This window comes from Phoca vitulina, unplaced genomic scaffold, assembly GCF_004348235.1.
Source record: "Phoca vitulina isolate PV1807 unplaced genomic scaffold, GSC_HSeal_1.0 scaffold7, whole genome shotgun sequence".
Classification (NCBI taxonomy): Eukaryota; Metazoa; Chordata; class Mammalia; order Carnivora; family Phocidae; genus Phoca; species Phoca vitulina.
Window position 1 is genome coordinate 62,493,788 of NW_022589710.1, and position 22,064 is coordinate 62,515,851.

Genomic DNA, 22,064 nt, shown 5'->3' on the forward strand with positions numbered 1-22,064 from the left:
TCCTGTAGTCTCACAGATGAACTGACTATTGGTTAGCTGCTTTCCCAGAGCCAACAGACAACTCCCCGTGACTGTTTTTCAATCACAGATTTTAACTGTCTGGCCAGACAATTTACATTCATGAAATCAGTGAAGTTGTTTCATAACTTCCATATATTATTCGCTCAGAAATAATGGAGGAAAACACACGAATAAACTCTCTTCCTCTTTCCAAATATGATAAATCACAGATTTACCGTTTTAATGTTTGAGATCTCTGTGTTGCTGTTGTCTGAACTGCATTTTGACATTGTGATAGCAGTTTATTGGAAAATCACAGCATGCTCAAGCTTCTGCTCTAAAAATAAATGCAAAAATAGCCAAATGTAAGATTCCTGTACTTAAATGGAATATAAACACATCTATAAGAAACCCCTATTGATATGAAGAGTTAAATACAAGGCCATTATTTTGTATTAAATTTTAAACAAAAGACATTTGGGTTATTTTAGAATACAAAGTCTTACTCTCTAAAACAACAAGAGAATGAGCTGCAACAATAGCACGCCTAATTCCTAGAGATCCGGGGGAAAAAAAAAGTTAGAGGCAAGTCCAAGAAAAGATTTCAAAATGAATACAAGAAAATCTAAAGATAGTGGCTAGGATAATGGCGGGGGGGGGGGAAGTAGAAGAAGACAAGTATGTGTTATTTCCTAAATTCACATACACAAAAGAAAGAAAGATCACCAGAAGAGGCACTTGGTTAAGAAATCCAAATCACCTCGATACATGTATGCAATTGGTCAGTAATTTCAATTTCTCAAAATGGAATTAAAAACCCCACAGTTAAATCCACACCATAAACTCTTTTACGGAATTCATTCACAAATAAAAGAATTCAGAACACAGTTCAACAATGTTGTTATAAAGAAATATAAACTTAGTGTGGTTCTCCTCAGAGATGATAAATCAAAAACGAGGGAAGTGTAAAGTATTGAGATGGAAAGCTTAATTTCATCACCAGGTGTTGATCTGGTTAGACGTGACCCCGACTCTTGCTTGTGCTCATTACGCTCGACGGCAGGGCCTTCACTACCAGCAGCCTGGGGAAAGCAACTGTCACACATGTCTCTGTCTCATCTCGGTGCGAGGACATGTGAGCACAGGTCACACTTTCCCATTTCAAAGACAAGTTTGGTTTGCTAGAAGGTTAACAAGGCAGAATGGGGAAACCTTAGCACTATTTTAGTATGTACATATTTACCTCAAAATGCTGATTCTAAGTTCTTTCAGTTTCCAAGTCTGTATTAATTCATACCCTAGGTAACCTAAAAGCAATCAGAGAGAGTATTTTAGAACATAAAACTCATTTTTAAAAACCAACTTTAAGAAAATTCCTATTTGACAAAATTTTCACATTTAACTTATCAGAATAAGATTCCCAATAACTTCTTTTTCTACTCAAAGTCAAGAAAATAGTACATGCCTCCAAGAGTTGCCTTTAAAATTAGTATTTATTATGTTCTAATACAACTGAAAATGTTTGAAAGTTGTTAGTACAATCCAATCAGATATAAGGGAGAATTCTTGAAAGTAAATTACATTTTCCCCCAGTAAAATCTGGCTTTAGAACTCCTTGAACACTATGTAAGTCAGTACCATGCTTCACGTGAGATGTTCCCTCTCCTGGTGTCAGTCATGTTTCTAAAGCTATCTCATACTTTGATGCTTAATTCCATTCTATACTGTCACCTAGTCAGATGCAAACTCAAGACACCAACATGGCCTGATGTGTCATGCCCTACACTGTTCAAATTCACATTCACGTCTTTTCCAGAAACACCGTAACTAAAATAAGGACACTGATAATCCTTTAAAGTTCAATGCAATTCCACTATTACAAAACTACTGCTGAGTTATCCAAATTATTTCCCTAGACTATTCTGTATAAAGATACGTCAGAGGGTTAACACGCCAAGTACAATGACAACTTGTTTTATGTTCATTAATACAAAACCAATAGGTCAAGTTTTCTCATTTTAATTGATGATTGTAACTTAAATTACAAACATGCAAACTCCTGTTTGATAAGCCCCTTTAAGATAACTGAAAAAGATGTGCCCCATCCCAGACACTCAGCCAATTTTTAGTACAAACCAATAAACTTCACCCACATTGGCATTTAAATCCAGTACCTGGCTGTAGCCCTTCGGACAAAAGCTTGTAACAACAGACAGCTTAACCCTGCTCATCTGAAGTCTAAAAGCATCTAGAGCTTCTTGGTACACATTTCCAAAACGGGCAACAAAACTCCCAACTCAAGTCATTTTATTATAAAACATCACAGATGCTGATATTATTAACTTTACAGGTATCACTGTCCAGATTTCCTTCCTACTGTCATGAAGCCCAAGCAGGACTACCATAAAGTCCCACGGTGAACAAAAGACAAAACACACACACACACAACAGTAATACCGTGACATTAAAACAGTGTCAAAAGTACTTCTGTGAGCTAACAGATAAAACTAAGAAATGTTTGAAAAGCCTTTAGTTCCTAGTAACAAATATGCTATGGAGATCTAGGGCATTATTTTAACCAACCAAGCCTAAAACCACTAAAGGAGTCCTTGGCTATAGATGCAAACAGGTTTATACAATTATTGGCATAGAGGCAAATTAAAAATAAGAGGCTTAATTCTCCCAGTCGATAATAAAGGGAAAAGCCTCCTTCCCCCTCCCTTTTGTTCACAATTTCTCAATACTCTCCAGATGTAAGTGAATCTTTTTAAAAGCTAAATAGCCTCTAGCCAGTCTCACATCTCAGGAATGTCTCCCTAAGGACCTGAAAGCCATCCCTGAAACATAATCATCAAGAAAGACAATGCCCAATCTCCCAGTTTCCTATGAAGAGGCAGGCCTAATAATGTCACTTGACTCCAAACCGCAAAACCTACCTCCAGTCATAAAGATGTGAGGAAATGAGCAATTCTACCTTGAAAAACATGGATGTCAAGTGTCTAACCAATTAGCTATACAAAAGAGTAGGGTTTCTTTCTGTCTTTGGAGTCTCTTTAGTGGACAGCCTGTGATGCACATCACCACATTGGTTTAATGCTTACCGAGTAATAAAACTGTTTTCTTCCCTCTACCTTTGTGGATAGGTTTTCTGCGTGGGGAGGAGATTCTGTTTTTAATTACATTTCCTCAAGACTGGCTTAAAAAAAAAAAAAGAGGCATAAAATATATCCTCAAATAATATTCGTGCCAAATAACAAATTTCCATTTCTTGGAATTTGAATACTGGAGAAATCTTAAAATATGCTACCCAACTACACTGGGGAGACGAGCTTTTAAAACAGAAGATGGAGCTAAGTGTGCAAACACTTAACTACATTAAAAAGGAATCTGCACACGGAAAGGATCCAAGTTGTTTAAAAACTACTCCCACCAGCCTTCCTTTTCTAAATTAAAGCTGGAGCAGGAGGAGTCTCAGCTGTTTTTGCCTTCAGAAGCCAAGGTGATGCCCTCACTCCTTAGTACTTTCTCACACACAGTCACCCCTCAGAGGCCCGCCATGTAGGAGGGGCACAGAGGAAGGCCACCGGGGATCTGGAAAGCAAACTCTTTTCTTCTTCTTCCTTTTTTTTTAAAGAATCTTTCATTTAAAAATCATCTGAAAACCAGCAAGGGCTCCAGTGTCAAGACCACAGCTTATCAGGCTACCTCTAAGGTGGTTTCCTTGCCCGCAAAATAACCCCTGGCTATTATAAGAATTCAGTAAGATCATGTATGTTAAGCTTGGAAGAAAAAAAGTTCTCGCAACACAGGAAACGCTCAATATATGGTAGTATTTACAAAACCACCCTCCCATCTCTATCTAGAACCTTTGTTTTCAAGCAATTCGTAAGACTTTAAGAAACTTATTAAAGAAAATCTAAAATGCTCTATTAATCCTAAAATTCGACACAGAAAATGCATTATCATATACATTTAAAGTATACAAGATTTTATACAGTATTTTTAACCAGATGAACCTGAAAACCACAAACTACGAACTACCTAGTCATCATGAATTTACAGTAGAATGAAAATCAAACATTTAAATCACAAAATACGGTATACAATGTGAAATAAAATTAAATAGCTTTGTGTCCACTAGTTCTCTTTTAAAAGCAAAAACCAAAAAATACTAAACGCTACTTCTGTTTGCCTCCACAAACATCACTGAAAACATTACTTCACTTAACTATTTCTTAGGCAACAAAATGGTACACGACGGGTAAGAAATCATCATCATCAAATGGATAAAGTCTGAAAATATAAAAATACCCAAAAAAAGGAAATAACCAAAATATCCATGGTATATAAAAGTATTAAGGATTTCAAGGATTTCTCAACTACCATTTGGTGAATATAGACTATGAAAAGACTAAGGTGGAACAAAAGATTGAAAGACCAAAGAGAAAAGAAAATAATTTCAAGAATTTAAACACTGGTATCTTCAGATAATGAAATACACAGCACAAGAGAAATATTTCCATTTTTACTTTTAATTGACAGGTAGGGGCTAAGGATAGGCTGCCCCAAGATGGGCCACTTTTGCATGGAGATTCTTTTGAGCTGAAGGCAATCGAGACCCTGTGGGATCAAAAGAAACTTCTGCCCCTCCATTAAGCACATAAAAGAATCTAAATCAAGGGTCTTTCCCGGAGTAAGGGTTACTAGCAGAGATCAATTTTATTTAAGTGACCTATCTGCATGGCAGGGCAAACATCTAATTACCAAACATCTGCTCTTCTCCTTATGGCCCCGTGAAGTGCTTTCCTTTCCTCTGCAGTCCCAGACCCCTCACCCTTCCCCTTAGTTCTGGATGACCTACAGACCTCTCACTATGCCTTCCTGTCTTTGGAATGTCCATGTCTGCGTGGATTCCCTGTATGTACACTATTACATTTGATTTTCTCCTGTTAATCTCTTTCAGCCAGTTTGAGTCTCAGCCCAGTTAGAAGGACCTTGAAGAGGACAGGAATTCTTGCTCCCCGACAGTTACATCTGACATTATTAATTTAAAATCCTTGCATATTAATCTATCCTAAAATATTAATACACACACCAAAAAACCTCATACAGAAACGCTCCCTTCATCATTACCATTTATAAATAGCAAAAAGTGCTCCATGTCTAACACTGAATGAGGGAATGGTGTGGTAAACTGTGGTTCATTTTACATGATACAATTCAACTCAACCATTAAAAATGATGACAGTTTATAATGAACAAAAATGCTCAAGGTACAGCATACAATGAAAAAAGAAGCAGAGCATTTTTATTTACAGGAAGACCATGACTAAGTCAAGTTAAAAACTAAACATAAGAAGAAAAGGAGGAATGAAGAGAGAGAAAATTCACCCCAAAATTGAGGATGGGATTGGATTATTGCCATGAGCCATTTCTTTTTCCTTAAAACTTTTCTGCATTCTAAAATTTCCTACTATTTGAAAAATTTATTACATTTAGAATTGGAAAACAAATTTTCATACTAAGGATGATTTGTAAGAAGACAATTAGAGAGAAATGATTCTGGGGGCACCTAGCTGGCTCAGTTGATGGAGCATGCCACTCTTGATCTCACGGTCGTGAGTTTGAGCCCCACGTTGGTGTAGAGATTACTTAAATAAATAAATAAATCTAGAGAGAAATAATTCTGTTTTAGGTTAAAAATAAACCAACAAAGACAAAGAAAACAAAAAACAGAAAAAAAATTTTTTAAACTTCTCCCTTAAGCCATTAAATGTGGTTAAAACTTACCCCAGTTTCTATGACTTAAACCACAAATGCACTAGCCTTCTTTTCTTGCACTATTCTATGACCCGAATAAATTTCTGGGTTTCTGTAAATCTGTAACAAACATATTATGTTTACATTTCAATGTCATTATGCCTAAAATTAGATTTACCCAAAACTGAAACTGAATACAGGTCAAACAGCATTTTAACAAGTATCATCCATCAAAATCTCCATATAAAAAGTATCTCTAGGCTGCCAGCCAATGGCCCACGTACTTCGAATACTTCTTAAAAAGACAACATTCCCACACACCAAAATGGCACCCAGAACCATCCCTCCCCTTCACGTTGCCTCCTATGCATTTACCCTTCCATTTCGTTTCAAAAGAGGCAAACACTTAATACACCACTAACTTTCAAAGTGAGTTTTAAGGTTAATGTTTGATTCCAAGTTTCTGTACTTTACTCAACAAAAACATTGTTCAACAAATGCTAGAATGTACTCAATTCATGACCACCTTCTAGCCTATCTTTTATATACCCCATAAGAACATCCATGAAGGGAAAAAAGGCCATAATTTTCTCTGTTAAGCTGTTTTAACACAATATAATGCATGTATATTTTCATACTAAAGAGAGTTTAGTCTTGAGACAAAATAAGTCTGAGAGACTGCTGAATATGATGAATCTGGAAAACAAACATATTAAAAGTTCCAGGCAAGGAGTGAAGCGCCACACTGTAGCTCTGTGCAGAATACCCAACCACTCATGTTTTATCTGCTTTCCCTAGAGTGCTGTGACAAGTATAGCCCAACCTTCACATGGTGCCCCCACCTGCCACTTACCCCCTCCCCCAAGAATCTAAAAACCTCTATTATTTGACTTCCCTCTCATGCAACACACAGGGGCTATTTGTACCACCCAAATCAGGGCTTATCTGTATCTTCTGTCCCATATTAGGTATTATTGTTATTGCTATTTTCCCCACAAATTGTTAAGATTTTTCAAAAGAACGATAACCTCATATTTGACTTACATAGAACTGAAGGAAAGCTGGAGATATCCATAAATATGGATATTTAACTCTATGTTCAGTATAAACCTTATTGATCTACTCTTAAATTAATACATATCTTTTTGTAGGTCAAATAAAAAATTCAATTTAGATACTTCTTACTTTTAAAAGACTTGAAACAACCCAAATTATTTTAACAAGTTTAAGACCCCCGTCATTGCCCCGTTCTCCAACAAAGAAAAGTTCAGGGCTGATCTGAAACCACCAAAGCTAGAGAGGCATCCATTGCACAATGATAATTCTGACCGCATCCCAGCTATACCCATCCCTCCTGCCTCAGCCTCCCAGAACTCCCAACCTCTGCAAAATCTTCAGCATTAATGTAATCTGATCTGATACAAACCTTGAAAATGTTCCACCAACAATGTACAGTTCTAAAGTTACAATATAACTGGGAAAACCCAAAGACTCATTTTAGAAACAGTGTTTTATTAAGTTTAAAATTCAGATAAAATTCTGGGGCACCTGGGTGGCTCAGTCTTTAAGCGCCTGCCTTTGGCTCAGATCATGATCCCTGGGTCCTGGGATCGAGTCCGCATCGCATCAGGCTCCCTGCTCAGTGGGAAGTCTGCTTCTCCCTCTCCCACTCCCCCTGCTTGTGTTCCCTCTCTCTCTGTGTCTCTCTCCGTCAAATAAATAAATAAAATCTTAAAAAAAAAAATCAGATAAAATTCTATTCAATGTCAACTAATAAATGTAGGAGCAATGACAGAAAAATCACCATTTTTAAACATCACATTAGTAACTGGGGCAAGAGTCATTAATGGATGCTAAAACTATTGGGTGAAGTTTACAAAAGAATATTTACATCACCTCAAAGTATCTCTGCACAGATTCCCTACAAATCCTCACAAAAACTGATATATTCACACTGGGAAAACCTGACAGATACCACCCTCCACCAAAGTGACCTCACCAATACTGGGACTAACTGACATGTATCTCCTAAATGTGATAAACTGAGAAGGAAATATCAGTTACGTAGTTTTCCTGCCAAAAGTGAGAACCCTGAATCTAACCATGAGTTAGCATAAAAACCAAATCTGAGATGCATTTTACAAAACAACTGGCTCGTGTTCCTCAAAAATGTCAGTTATCATAAAAGCTAAAAGCTGAGAAGTGATTCCAGATTACAAGAGTAAACAAACAAGACAAACGCAATGCACATTCCTGGACTGAATCCTCTATCAGAAAAAGAACACTGCTATGAAGGACATGACCAGGATGAAGGGTGATCAGAATAGGCCACCTGAAAATATGCTGCCTTGGCATAAGGATTACTCCTTGCTGAAGGCAACAGAGAAATAGCAGATAAAGGAGGAATTCTTTGCCCTTTCCCTTCCTGCCTAAAAGCAGGACATAAATGTTGCTTTGTGAGTGTCCCTCCTCCCCACTCCAGTACCAGGAAGAGGAGACGATAATTATCACTAAAGACGGCACTGACTTGCATCCGCACAAACCTTGCCAAAATAACCCCTATTATTTTCCATCACCTATTCACCTTCCCACAATTTACCACCCCTAGAAGCCCAAACTCCCCCATTCCTGTGTCTTGTCACTTGTCTACAATATATGGCCCTTTATTAAAATGGTATATAAACTGTCGAGTCTAATCACTTCCTTGGGCTTTCACTCCTTCTGGGTGAATCTCCAGCGTGCACACAAAATAAATCTTTTCTCTTGTTAATCTATCCTTTGTGAATTTAATTCACAGGCTCCACCCACTCAGAGCACAGAGGAAAACCTTTTTTCCTCCCCCTACAGGGACACCGGTGAAATTTAACTATCATCATCAATGAATGCTAAATTCTCTGAATTCAGTAACTATATTGTGATCATGTAAGAAAATGCTCTCGTTCTTAGAAAATAGAACCTTGAAAGTATTCAGTAGTGAAGAGCATAATGCCTGCTACTTATTCTAAAAAGGTTCAGAAAAATAAAAACAATATACAGGGAGAGAGGGAGAGAGAAAGAGAGAGAACACACAAATGTGGCAAAATGTTAACTACTGATAAATGTAGGTATCGATACGGGAATTCTTTATACTATTCCTACAACTCATAAGTTTGAAAATATTTTAAAACAAAGTTAAAAATAAAACTCTACTAAAAACTGATACGTATGTTTGACTATCAGAACACAGAAAAATGGAAATTGTCCAATTGTATTTCTGGGTAGTCTAAAAAGTAATATTTAAGGTGATTTTCCCCACTTAAAAGAGCTTTGTTTAACTACTGCCCCTTAAATGATTCATTCATTCAACAAATATTTATTGACCAAGACATACATACTGCAAACCTGTATTCTGGAGAAGGTGAGAACCGGACTGGAGGTCAGTTCTGAAGGATGAGCAGTAACAACCCCAGTCAGGGAGGGGACAGTAACAGGGCATCATGGGAGTGAGGAGCCAGCATGTGGAGAAGCACCACAAGGAAACCAGGCAAGTCAAGTTGCAGAAACTACAAGCAGTGCGCCGACACACTCGTCCCACACGAGAGTGGCAAAACAGTGCAACAGGTTAAGGTAAGGCAGAGCTACATCCTAAAGGACCTTAATATATAGCTCCACAGGGATCTGAATCTCATCCTGGGGAATTCAAGCAAGATTTGGGCCTCTGCTTTTCTATTCTCAGCATACGCCAAGGGCTCTCCGCTAGCTCATCTCGGCCGAGAACAAATCTCTATACAAGGTCCAGAGACAGGAACAGTGCAAGACAATACAACAAGAGACTTCTGAAATTTCCTCTCTCTATTAGAGAAGACATTCCTGGTTATAATCACTGGATTATACTGGAACTTCCCCTATTTGCACACTGAAAGTCCCCTGTTCCAGGCACTATCCACCCACTTATCCCAACCCTGGAGGAACCAGGATGGTTGGTCACCCTATCTCCACCTACGATTCTCTATCCTTGGCAGCTGATTGCCCATTTCCACTTGGAGAAAGATCCACATTTAGCTACCAAGGGAACTTGGGGCTGTTCCAAAAACTGAACTAATCTAATAAGAAAGATGAAGATTCATTACTGCTAAATATAATTTCAAAAAATACATCCACTACAGGAATTAGAGAGAGGTTTCAAAAAAAGAGAAGCAGCATCAGAATAAACGCAGCCTCCTAAGGTAAGCACCCTTGTTTCGCTCGATTATGTCACATTTAAACCCAGTACACACACACCACAGAAAGAATCCAGATGAGAGAGGAAAAGCGGGCTCCAAAGTCAGAGTGGTGACGGAAGCCTTTTGTGAGCTACAAGATCTTGGGCAAATGACCTTGTCTGCCTTTCTGCCTCAGCCTCATTTCTACCATAGGACCCGTGAAGATGTCAGCATCTGGCTCCTCTCCCTCCCCTACACAATCCCACAATATACACAATGAATTCATTGCTAAGTCAAATATGCAAATCACTAAAAAGATAGGCCTGATGTTGGGTGTGAAAAAAGAGAACTTTGTGTACTGGAGGGAGGGAGGGGGTGAGATGCTGCAAGAGCCCCACTGAAGAATACTCGGCTTGGAGGACAATTAAGAGCATGTGACATTACTGACCTATTCTGGGACTCCAAAGAATGGGAAAGGAGTAGGAACCAAAACTACGACTGCAGGCTCATATCTTCCAGGGTATTTAGAACCCTCTGAAAGAAAGAAAGAAAGAAAGAGAAAGAAAGAAAGAAACACAGGGAAGAATCCATACTAGACCAAAGGCCCAAACTGGCAGCTACCATATCCTGCAAAGCCAGGGTATTATTAACATCCTACACTGCCTGAACACGAGCAAAGCCACTAGGACACCCAATATGGTTCGGAATTCTCCACATCTGCTTATACCTTATTGCATGGATAAAGTCCAGCACCTGTAAGGGACCTGCACCATAAGTAAACCCTCTGAATGACGATGGACAATGTGATACACACAATACGAAAGCTAAAAGCATAAGTAAATATTTGTCACTTGTCAGACCCAAGCTCTTGCCCAGGACTACCAATAAGCACCAGCCCCAGAAAAAAAAGGAAGTGATTAAAAACAAAAGAAGAGTACTAATGGAGTTCAAAGCAGCGCGTAACCAGGTATGGGGAAAACATGAATCAAACCAGTATAGCAAGATGGCTTAAAACTTTGAACGGATTCCCCCGGCACTTAGGCTAAAATCCAAAATCCTTACTATGTATGGCCCTGCATCTCTCTCTAACTGGGGCCTGTCTAACTCTGCCACCTCCCCGCAGCCACAAGGACCTCTCAGCACCTCCACCAACTCTTTCCTACCCCAGAGCCTTTGCACATACCATCCCCCAGCTAACTGCCCCTCAACCTGTAGGTCTCATCACCAGTGCCACTTTTTCAGAAAATCATCAGTTTCAGTGAAAAGATAGCATATCTGTACATCCAGAACCAACTGGGGTGCCAGGCACAAGCAGGATGTTTTTGAATAAATGAATAAATGCTGACATTTCTCACCACTAATAAGCAATACTTAGAGATTAATTGAATACTGACTGCCCCACTCCCAAAGAGTTATTAAGATACTATTATTTCACACTTTAACCACTTATTTTTATTTTTACTATCTCTTAGAAATAATCTTGCAAAGAACAACCAAGAACATGTTAAATTATAATTCACTAGTCAAATTAATCCAAAACGAATCCAAGACTTTAGAAAACAATTAATCCAAAATAGAGCAAAGTTAAAAATTTAGCTCCAAGGGGCACCTGGATGGCTCAGTTGGTTAAGCATCCAACTCTTGGTTTCGACTCAGGTCATGATCTCAGGGTTGTGAGACTGAGCCCCATGTGGGGTCTGCACTGGGTATAGAGCCTACTTAAGACTCTCTCTCTCCCCCTCTGCCCCTCCCCCTTTTCTCTAATTTAAAAAAAAAAAAGCTCCAAATCTAATTACAGATTTCACATAGCAATAGTCTTTGAATATAATTTGTTTTCAAGGAACTAACTTTGTCCATATAAATCACATTAGTATAAAAAAATCTAATTCGAGCGGCATTAACCACTGTTTATTCTCCCACAAACCACAACAAAGAGTATTCTTTATATTAAATCACTTAACAATCTCAAAAAAGGTTGTAGTTTTCCAAATGGAGCAAAGTTTTACCTGATTATTTCTATTTTTAGTATCAATTACCTCTTAGTAGCCACTCCAGAAAGTATTTTAGAAGTGGGGAAATTCCTTGAAAAACATAACCTACCAAAATTAACATCCAAAGAAACAGAACATTTGAAGAGGCCTATAGCTTTTAAAGAAAACAGATTATTAAAAACTCCCAAGCCCAGATGGCTTCACTAGAGTGAATTCTTCTAAACATTTAAAGAAATAACTACAATCTTAAAAAACAAACCCTTCAGGAAGACTGAAATGAGGAGAATACTTTCCACCCCTTTCCATGAGACCAGCATAAACTTGACACCAAAACCTGACAAGGACATTACAGTAAAGGAAAATTACAGACCTATCTCTCAAGCTAAAAATGTAAAAATACTAATCAAAATATGAGCAAACTGAATCCAGGAATATATAAAAAGGATATGTATTATGACCAGTTGTGGTTTATCACAGCAATGCAAGGATGGCTTAATAAGCAAAAATAAACTGGTTTATTAATATTTAGTATAAAGCATCAATACTTAAGACAGGGTGGGTAATGACACAAGAAAAGACAATGCAACAGAACAGACTATGGAAACAGACCCATCCATATGAGGTTATTTAATTAGTGACAAAAACAACACTGCATTGTGGTACAGAAAAGGACAGTATTTTCAAGTAACAACTGGGTTAACTGTGTATCCAGATGGAAAAAGTGAGTCTTGACTCCTTCCTCAAGTCATACACAAAAATCAGTGCCAGTTGGATTGTAGAGCTAAATGTGCAAAGTGAAACAATGAAGTCTTTAGAAAACAACATGAGGGGTGCCTGGGTGGCTCAGTTGGTTAAGCATCTGCCTTAGGCTCAGGTCATGATCCCAGAGTCCTAGGATCTAGCCCTGCATCCCCACATCGGGCTCCCCACTCAGCCAGGAGTCTGCTTCACCCACTGCCCCTCCCCCTGCTCATGCTCTTTTTCTCTCTCTCTCAAATAAACAGTCTTTAAAAAAAAAAAAAAAGGAAACAACATAAGAGAATACCTCCATGTCCTTGGAAAGAGCAAAATTTCTTAGACGAGACGTTAAAAGCACTAGTCATAAAGGGAAAAAATTGACAAACTGGACGAGATTAAAATTAATATTGTCTTTATTATATGATCTGATTACGAGAGTAAAAGGCGAGCCAGGGTAGGAGATACATAAACAATTTCTACAAATCAATAAGGAACAAACAAGTAAATGAACAGTGGGCAAAGGACTTCCCCACACAGGATATCAAACGGTCAATAATCTTCATAAGCAATTAGAAGGATGCAAATTAAACCACAATGAGCCACTACCACACCCATCAAAATGGCCAAAACGAAGAGGACACACAATACCAAGTGTGAGAAAGGATGTGGAGCTGCGAGAACTTTCATACACGGCCGGCAGAACTGTCAACTGGAAGTATCTGCTGTGAATATACAAGGACCCTATAACCCAAGTAATTCCATTCTACGTGTATACCCAACTGAAATATGCACAAGAACTGCACTATCCATAACAGCCAAAACCAAAAACAAGCCAAATGTCCATCAGCAATGTAACAGACAAGTAAATACTGACATATTCATATAACAGAATGCTATGTATCACCAGATGATGCAATGGAATGAATCTCACCCATTTAAATGTTCAGTGAAGAAACCCAACACAAAATCATACCATATAACTTCCACTACATAGAGTTAAAAATAAGGAAAAGTCAGTACGGTGTTTTTGGCCAGGGAGTGGAGGGGTGTAAATGCCTGGATACATTTTGTGTATCCTTGTGATTTATGTACTTTCCTGTTTATCAGCTGAAACTGATGCCATTTAAAGTTTATTTTGAAAGAGAAGTAAACGATCCTTAATACAATAGGTAAAACTTCTTCATTTGCCATGGTGCATATATGAGACAGGAGGGAGAAGATTTACCTCTACTGAGCACTCAAATTCTATTATCTAATTTCATCCTCAAAACAACCCTGAAACGAGGGTCATATCCATTTTACAGGGATTTGAAATAACTTACCCAAGGCCATTTGCCCAATAAATGGGAGAGGTGGAATTCTACTTAAATTCTGACTCCAAACTTACTTCCATAATATATAATTACACTATGGTCTCGGAGGAGGTGTCTATTTACACTGATCTGCCAGACAAAATAAGCTGCTTCTGGATATGTTCCTTTTGATCTCCCGTGTGTGAAAAAGAGTAAATGCAATTTAAAATTAACAGAAGCAAACTAATATTTTAATTTTAGCTGAATCTGCACACACATATAAGTAAATATTGCTTTAATTTTAAAGCCCGTGGCAACCGAAATCAGCCCTGTCCACTGACATTTTCCTTGGCCTTTCTAGTCTAGGAACATAGATGCTCAATAAACACACAAAACTGACAACATATCTGACCATTTTTTCTAGTATCTCTATTCCATTCAGCTGATGACTAAACATGATGTACAATCTGCTACAAATACTACATAGTGACTTCTTTAGTGAAATGAAAAGTACTACCTTAAAAGAGATTACTACTCTCATAAAGGGGGTTCAGATATGGTGAAATAAATTAGATAAATTAGTATTTCAGAAACTACAATATACTGTGTAATTTTGTCTTCACTCAATACAGACAACACAAGTAAGCATTTTACCCGAGCATCTGCCGCAGATACACAGATAATACACATTTCATACATGTATATGTGTGTATTATGTGTATATGTATGCATGTATGTGTGTGCATGCATGTGCACATGCTTTAAAAAGGCTTTAAGAAAATTATTTATTTCCCTATTCTTGGCAAAAGTACAGACCCAACTCACAAAAAAAAAAAAAAAAAAAAACACACAAAAACTTCCCAGAATTCTCCCAATGTTTAACAACACAAAAGCTAGGTGTTTACAAAGACTTGAGTGTAAAACCAATATTCTCCTTCAGAACTGCATCATATGTCAGTGGAGATTTTTTTACAAACATATCCCAAAAGGAAAGCACTATTTGGCAATACCTTATTTCACATATTTTATTGAAGAAGGGCTGAAAACTAAAGGCCATATATTGGATAAGCAAAAAAGAATGATTCCTTCGAAGATACTAATGGCATTTATTTTTTTTTTTAAAGATTTTATTTATTTGACAGAGACACAAGAAATTACAGCTTGTCTTAACACCTGTTCAATTTACAAACTGCATTCAAATGCCTAATTTAGGTTGTTTTATCATTTGTTCACCTATTTTTATCAACAAAATCCTGCCTTCTCCTTAAAATACCCAGAATTATGTTTGGTCTAAGATTAATAAACAGTTTATTATATGTAGCAGGTACATATAAAGATTTAGAAGTCAGGGATTTCTCCTCTTTAATACCTAGCTATACAAGACTGAGAAAAGTTAGGTAATCTCAGTACAGTGTTATATACAAAACAAAAGCTTTTAAAATTAAAATAGCAGGGTGTCTATTAGACACTTTTCCCCTCATTCACAGTCCCAGAGGCCTCTCAATGGGTTACCTGCTTTTCACCATACTGATCAGATAGAAGGCTTTAAACAGTTTGTTAGATTTTCCCTCATTAACAAGCATTTACTAAGCTGTACTAGGAGCAGAGACAGAAAATGAAGACTCCACTGTCTCTGATTCTGCCATCCATTCAAGGCAAAATCTGGCTCTCTCTACTTTCCAAGACGATTTCCCAGGGGTTTTCATCTTACATTCCCTGCTCAGAACAGCTCACAAGGCCATTGTCCCCTTTTCATGATCACTGTGCACCAACCTTAATACGACAAAAAAAAAAAAAAAAAAAAAAAATGCAGCCTCTCTTTTCCATGCCTCATATTTAATTAAGATTCTCAGCTTGAAACAGAGAGGTCCCAGAATTATATGGGTACTTCAAAGATGACTGACTGTAAGATATTTAGAGACTTGTAAATGTTCTCAATTTTACTAGTGAGAAAATTAAAGCTAAGTCTAGAAAGGTGATCTGTCTTTAACATGCAGCTAGTTATATAGAAGTAAAGCCAAACTAGAACAGAGGTTTATTAACCACACATTACTTTGCACTGTTCATTCCATTCCACCAACCATGCAGGAGTTGTGCCTCAATCATCCAGAACTGTGTCACTGTTCCTTCGTTAACTTATTACTTGTCTCTATATGCATAGACATAGCCTAATCAAGCATCTACATATAGGATTCAGGAGGGGTCCTTGCACCTCCTATAATTTTATGTAAAATTATGAGCATGTACATTTTTCTGGGAATAAGATTTCCACATTTTTCATCAAATCAGTAGCCTCCAATGAGTAAGACCACTGGCCTACAACAAGGACGTGTGATAGATATACAAAAAGTTCATGTTGGTCTGAAATATAGATACAAGGACGATGTATTTATTCATGCCTAACAGAAGAATAATGGTTATTTAGGGAGAGTTAGCAATATTAAGGCACTATTACATTTGATATCACTATTACAGAGACCCCAGTAAGACAGCTGAATCATTTGATACAGTGCAGACAATTCTCAGTATAGAACGTGCCTATAAAATATTGCTCTCAAGCCCTCCCCTCTTTCATCTTCCATTATAAATGTACTGGACATACATCTCTACAGTAATAATTTGGGGGGGGGGAATCACAATGTAATCACATTAGGAACACAAGCAAGATTTTCTCTAATGCAGATAAAGGAAAAATACTATCAGCTAAATGTTATCAAATGTTACATGCCAGAAGTGGGCTGAAAGTTTAAGAAACTCATTTTTTCCTCACAACCTCAAGTAGGTAATATTATGACCAGTTTACCAATGAGGAAGCGGACACTCGGAAAGGTTGCCATATGCCCTGGGTTCCTCAGCTACAAATTGGAGGAATTAGCATTTGAATCCTGGCCTCTGTGACATCAAACACTTGCTCTTCACCAGCCCTATAATGCTCTGATAAAATATTAATATTTAATTTTGCAAGGTGGAAAAAGCTTAAAATAACACCGATCAGAGTCCTCATGAGGCCATTCAAACTTTTGGGTTCATCATGTTAATTTTGCCTTCCTGGGCTATTACCAACAGAAAGACAGAAATCCTGGAATCTCAAAAGTATTAGATAAGTCTACTGCCTTTCTTTTCCCCTTCAAATACAGTTACTGATCTAACTCCTTAGTCAAAGAACCTTTCTACCATTTCAAAGATCAATTTTTTAAATTGAGATCCTTCTCTCATTATTTGAGTTCTTTATGTACATTATTTTTAAAATTCTGAACTGGTTTGCTGACATTTTCTAATTCCCAGAAGACTTTCCAAATGCGTTTTTTAAATCGCTACTTTATTGTATACATTGAACTGTCAGCTAAAACAGAACCACCACCACAACTACCAGAGCGAGGTTGCTTCAACACCGAGAAAGTTTTCAATACCAACAAAACTCCCAATTTTTATAGCACTTCTCCTTTTTTAAAAAAATATTTTATTTATTTGAGAGAGAGCGCGAGTGGGGAGAGGGACAGAGGGAGATGGGAGAGGGAGCCGACGCCCCACTGAGCAAGGAGCCCAATTGGGGGGCTCAATTCCAGGACCCTGGGATCATGACCTGAGTAGAAGGCAGATGCTTAAGCGACTGAGCCACCCAGGAGCCCCAGCACTTTTCTTCTATGAAATTCTTAACACTTCTCTCAGTCCACAATGTTTCTATGCACCTAGTCATATGGACATCACAAATGGAGGAGAATCAAGAATGAGACAGCATGACTGGTCCAAAATCAGAAGAGTAATGATCTTTTTAAAAGCCTTAATATATAATATTATTCTCCATAAATCTATCTTAGCTTCTAAGTACTTTAAAAAATTAAATATAAACCAATCTATTCATTCAACAAATCTGAGCACCTTCTACTATGCCCAGCACTATTCCATCCTTATGCTCATAAACCTTTACACAGCCAAAACGTTTAATATCACCATGAGCCTCAAAAATGAAAACACTATGGCCAAAATGTAATTACTTTATGTCTTCTTTCTAGTAACAGTCTTACTGACATCCTCAGACAATGTTTTCTTGTGGCATCTTCTTAGTCACTTATTTAGAATGTAAAGCAACTTTGTATTTTGAGAGTACCAACAATTCATTGACAATTTCAGATAAACAGGAAAGCCACTTTGTACTAGGGATTTATTTTAACAAAGGCTTTTTTACATGACTGAAAATTTAAATTTCATCAGCTAGGCCTCAAAAATACTGCTCTTCTCTCTGTATTCATTCTCAGAGTAGACACCACCACATAAGAACGGCGACCAACACACATTCCTAAAGACAGGCAGAGAGAATCCTGACTGCCTACACTGTCCAGAGAAGAGTTCATTTGCGAATGGATTGTTATTCAGCATCTGTCAAAAGCCTGAATGAGACAATTGATATTTCAGGGACATCAGCTGAAAGATAAATTAACTAAACTCTACTGAATCAAATTACCAGACTGATACACACCTATATTACTAAAGCTTGCTTTTCTATTATGCCTGAGGCTTTTATCCACTTTCTCTAAAATGGCATGTGAAAAATGTTTCCCTATCATTTGTAAAATGCAAAACATTTTCTCCATATATTGTTAACGTTTTATGCAAGAATCCAAACGATTAATTATTCTTTGCACAAGAGAAAAGTTTGCTTCTCTTGGTATACTTCCTCCTATTAATCAATGCCAACTATAATTAGTCTTGTTTCCTCTTTTGCTTTGACTAATAAAAATTTTAAAAAGAAAAAAAAAAACTCTTTAGTTACACACAGATGCTGAGCCATCCTTGCCCTAAGTCTCTCCTCTAATTCCCTCTAGCAATTTCCATACTCTACCCCTCAACCTTTGCCATAATTTTCAGTCTTCTCAAACCTATAGTGTAAGACAATTTCAAATCCTTTCTCAAGTAGACAAATAAAAAAGTAATAAACAGTTGTCTCTACATCGCTGTACTAATACTAGAAACGCTTTAGTAGAAATTAGTTACAACTAAAAATCATCCTGGATCATGCAAAAGATTTGGTAAACATCAAAGAATCAGAAAATAAGGACTAAAAGATCCACTAAAAGAGATAATGCTGCCTCCTAAGATTCCTGTCTACTTTGGCAAGTCATAAGTGCACAACGATAGAAAAAATATTACAAAGAAACCTGTGAATAAGAGCTAGTATAGTACATATCCATCCACTGGGGTTTCTGAATGAAGTAAACTCTTGAATGTCCAAAAGCAGAGCACAAGGTAAACAAGATAAATCACTTGGCTTCGACTTAATATTTACACAAGTGAAACACAGGCCTTGCCAGTCTCTTCCTCGAGCACCCACCAGACACCAGAGCGCAACAGAGCCCCAGGATGAAGCAACTCAACAACCTCAGCTACTTGAACATCCACTTGCCAGTGGTGGGAAGCAAGATCATAAGAAGGAGTAAATCCTGGGCCTCAAGGAGATTAAAGTCTTTTATTAACACAGAGGAATTGTTTATAGGATAGTATAACTGCCTGGAACAACCCTCGGAAAACTCATATTGCAATAAATTCTGAATTGAGTGTTTTGATGACCGAGAAACAGTCTGACCACTTCTGAGTATACCCAAAAGAAGTGAAAGCAGGGACTCTAACAGATACCCGTACATCTACGTTCAGAGCAGCATTATTCACAAAGCCAAAAGGCAGAAGCAAACCAAGTGTCCATCCATGGAAAAAAGATAAACAAAATGTGTATGTGTATTGAATACTATTCGGCCTTAAAAAAGAAGGAAATGCTGACACATGCTACAACAGGAATGAACCCTGAAGACTACACTAGGTGAAACAAGCCAGTCACAAAAGGACAAGTATTATAGGACTCCAATGATATGAGGTTCCCAGAGCAGTCAGATCCACAGAGACAGAAGAATGGTGACTGCCCAGGTCTGAGAGGTGGGTGGAATGGGTAGTGTTTAATGAGGGGAGAGGTCCAGCTGAAGATGATGAAAAGTTTTGAAGATGGATGGTGGTGATGGTTACAAAACAACATGCATATACTTAATGTCACCAAACTGGTTAAAATGGTAAATTTCGTGATGTGTATTTTACCACAAAAAAGGGAAAAAATCTGAATTATTCAGATAATCAGAAGTCACCAGAATATTTAAGGTTAGAGTTTCATGCATTCAACAGTATTAACTAAGGACTTACCTGCATGCCATGCAGGTTTTTCTCCTAAAATCCACTTGGCACAACAATGCAGTGCAATGCAATGCAAAGGGCCCACACACAGGCCCCTGAAATCACACCATGACTGAATCCTGACTGCCACTTCTAGATTCATAACTCAGGTCAATAATCTGAGTCTTCGTTTCCTTGCATGTAAAATAAGGATAATATTGAGTTTGCCTCGGGGTCGCAGTGAGGATTAAATGAGAATGTATATAAAGGCAACTGAAACATCTTGGCACATAATAAGGAGGCACTTTTTATTAATAAATGTGTCCCTTCTTTCCTTTGCCACAAGAAATGACCACAGGATGTTAAGGTCATGAGTGAGAGAACCTCTATGAAATACCTACTTTCTCAAATGAAACCAGCATCTCACTTGTCAGAGAGTGCCCGGGAATAAATCATCTCAATGCCATAAAAGTCATCCTTCCTAGAAGGCAGCGCTACACCAAAAGAGCTACCAACTATGTAACACCACAAAATCACTATCAAGTAAGAATCCTGAGCCACATCAAAATAAAATGTCTTCTAAAACCTGCAAGACAAGAAAACTTAGCAATGGCCAAACCTCACTATACAACTCATACAAGAGCCACAGGCAAAATACAGTAGACGGTCTTAACCTTTAATGAGGAGATGATAGCATATACCTAAAATAATGGCAGGAAAAGATCTTTTCTCCCCAAATTGACTAATACATCTTTTCTTAAAACAGCATGTTGATGCCATGAATAAACCCATTAACCCATGTTACCATTTAAATGTCCATAGTGACCATTTTAGAGACAATCTTTATAGTATTTCTAACCTATAAACAGAGTAAGTTTGATATGGCCTAAAATGAAGTTCTAAAACAATTGTGTGTGTGTGTGTGTGTGTGTGTGTCATATGCTCCATAGAATATACATGTGTCACAGGCAGTACCTAGCTCTAAAGACAACACTATGCAAAATAAACGGATTATTCCAGAGCCTAGATATTAATAATATTCCCCCAAAATATTAATAGTGCTAAAATCACTATTTCCTAGCGGTCTCATTCAGAATCCTGTACCACCATCTACCCTCTAATAAATTACTGGAGCTCTTGGTTAAGATGCATACTCTTACTGAGGAAATTTAATGTTTACAGCAATACATTTTCAATTCAGTGAACCTTTTATTAAAGCACATTCTAAAATATATATTTTCCAAGTTACTTAACTCCTCACTCCTGCCCTTTTCCATTCACCGAAGTGTGCTGCAACTTAAAAAACAAGCAACAGAAGACAACTGAAAATCGGGATTGTAAAGATTCAGGAAATTCAAAGCCAGAAGCACCTCCAAGCAGCACAGACTTCAAAGTAATTACTCTTTAAAAAGATGAATGCTTTTTAAGTGTGATAGTCCTAAGAATGCTTCGACTTTTCATATGGATCGGTAACGTGTCGCCAAAAGAATGACTTCCTTCACAAAAGCACCGACTGAACACTACAGAGCAAAGGACTCCCCACTCATCCCTGTCTTCACAAATCTCCATGCTGTTAGAGATACATTACGTGGTTTGTTAAGCTCTGCTGCGAGCAAAGCCTTCAGGGCAGCTCAGCTTTTCTAGACAATCCACATAAATCTGATGTGCTAACCTAAAACATACACTGACTTCCCGAAGATTAAAAACCCTCCAGAAAGGCTCCTTTGCAGGGTTCCGGCGTTCTGGCAACAAAAACATCGGAGGGGAGGGGCGAAAAGATGGCCTCGGCCACCCGCCCCAGGGGACCCAGATCTGGTCACCTGCCAGTAAACACGAACAATCCTCCCCGGGCGGGACCCGAAGGCTCGAGCTTCCCTGCCGCCCCGACAGCCGGCCTTCCTGCCCACCGAGGAGGCCCGGCGCGGGGGGGGGGGGGGGGGGGGGGGGGG

General features: G+C 38.0%; 1 protein-coding gene across 4 annotated transcripts in view; it reads right to left on the reverse strand.

Moving 5' to 3' along the window:
- DICER1 (dicer 1, ribonuclease III) overlaps positions 1–22,064 on the reverse strand; it is a 69,799-nt gene that overhangs the window by 46,927 nt on the left and 808 nt on the right. For 2 of the 4 annotated variants that reach the window (XM_032405861.1, XM_032405862.1), the window contains exons 2-3: positions 1,244–1,307; positions 237–337 (exon numbers count right to left, since the gene is read on the reverse strand). The gene's annotated coding sequence lies outside the window, so the exon portion shown is untranslated. The remainder of the gene's footprint in view (positions 1–236; positions 338–1,243; positions 1,308–22,064) is intronic. The other 2 variants (XM_032405863.1, XM_032405864.1) reach the window with 1 other exon arrangement.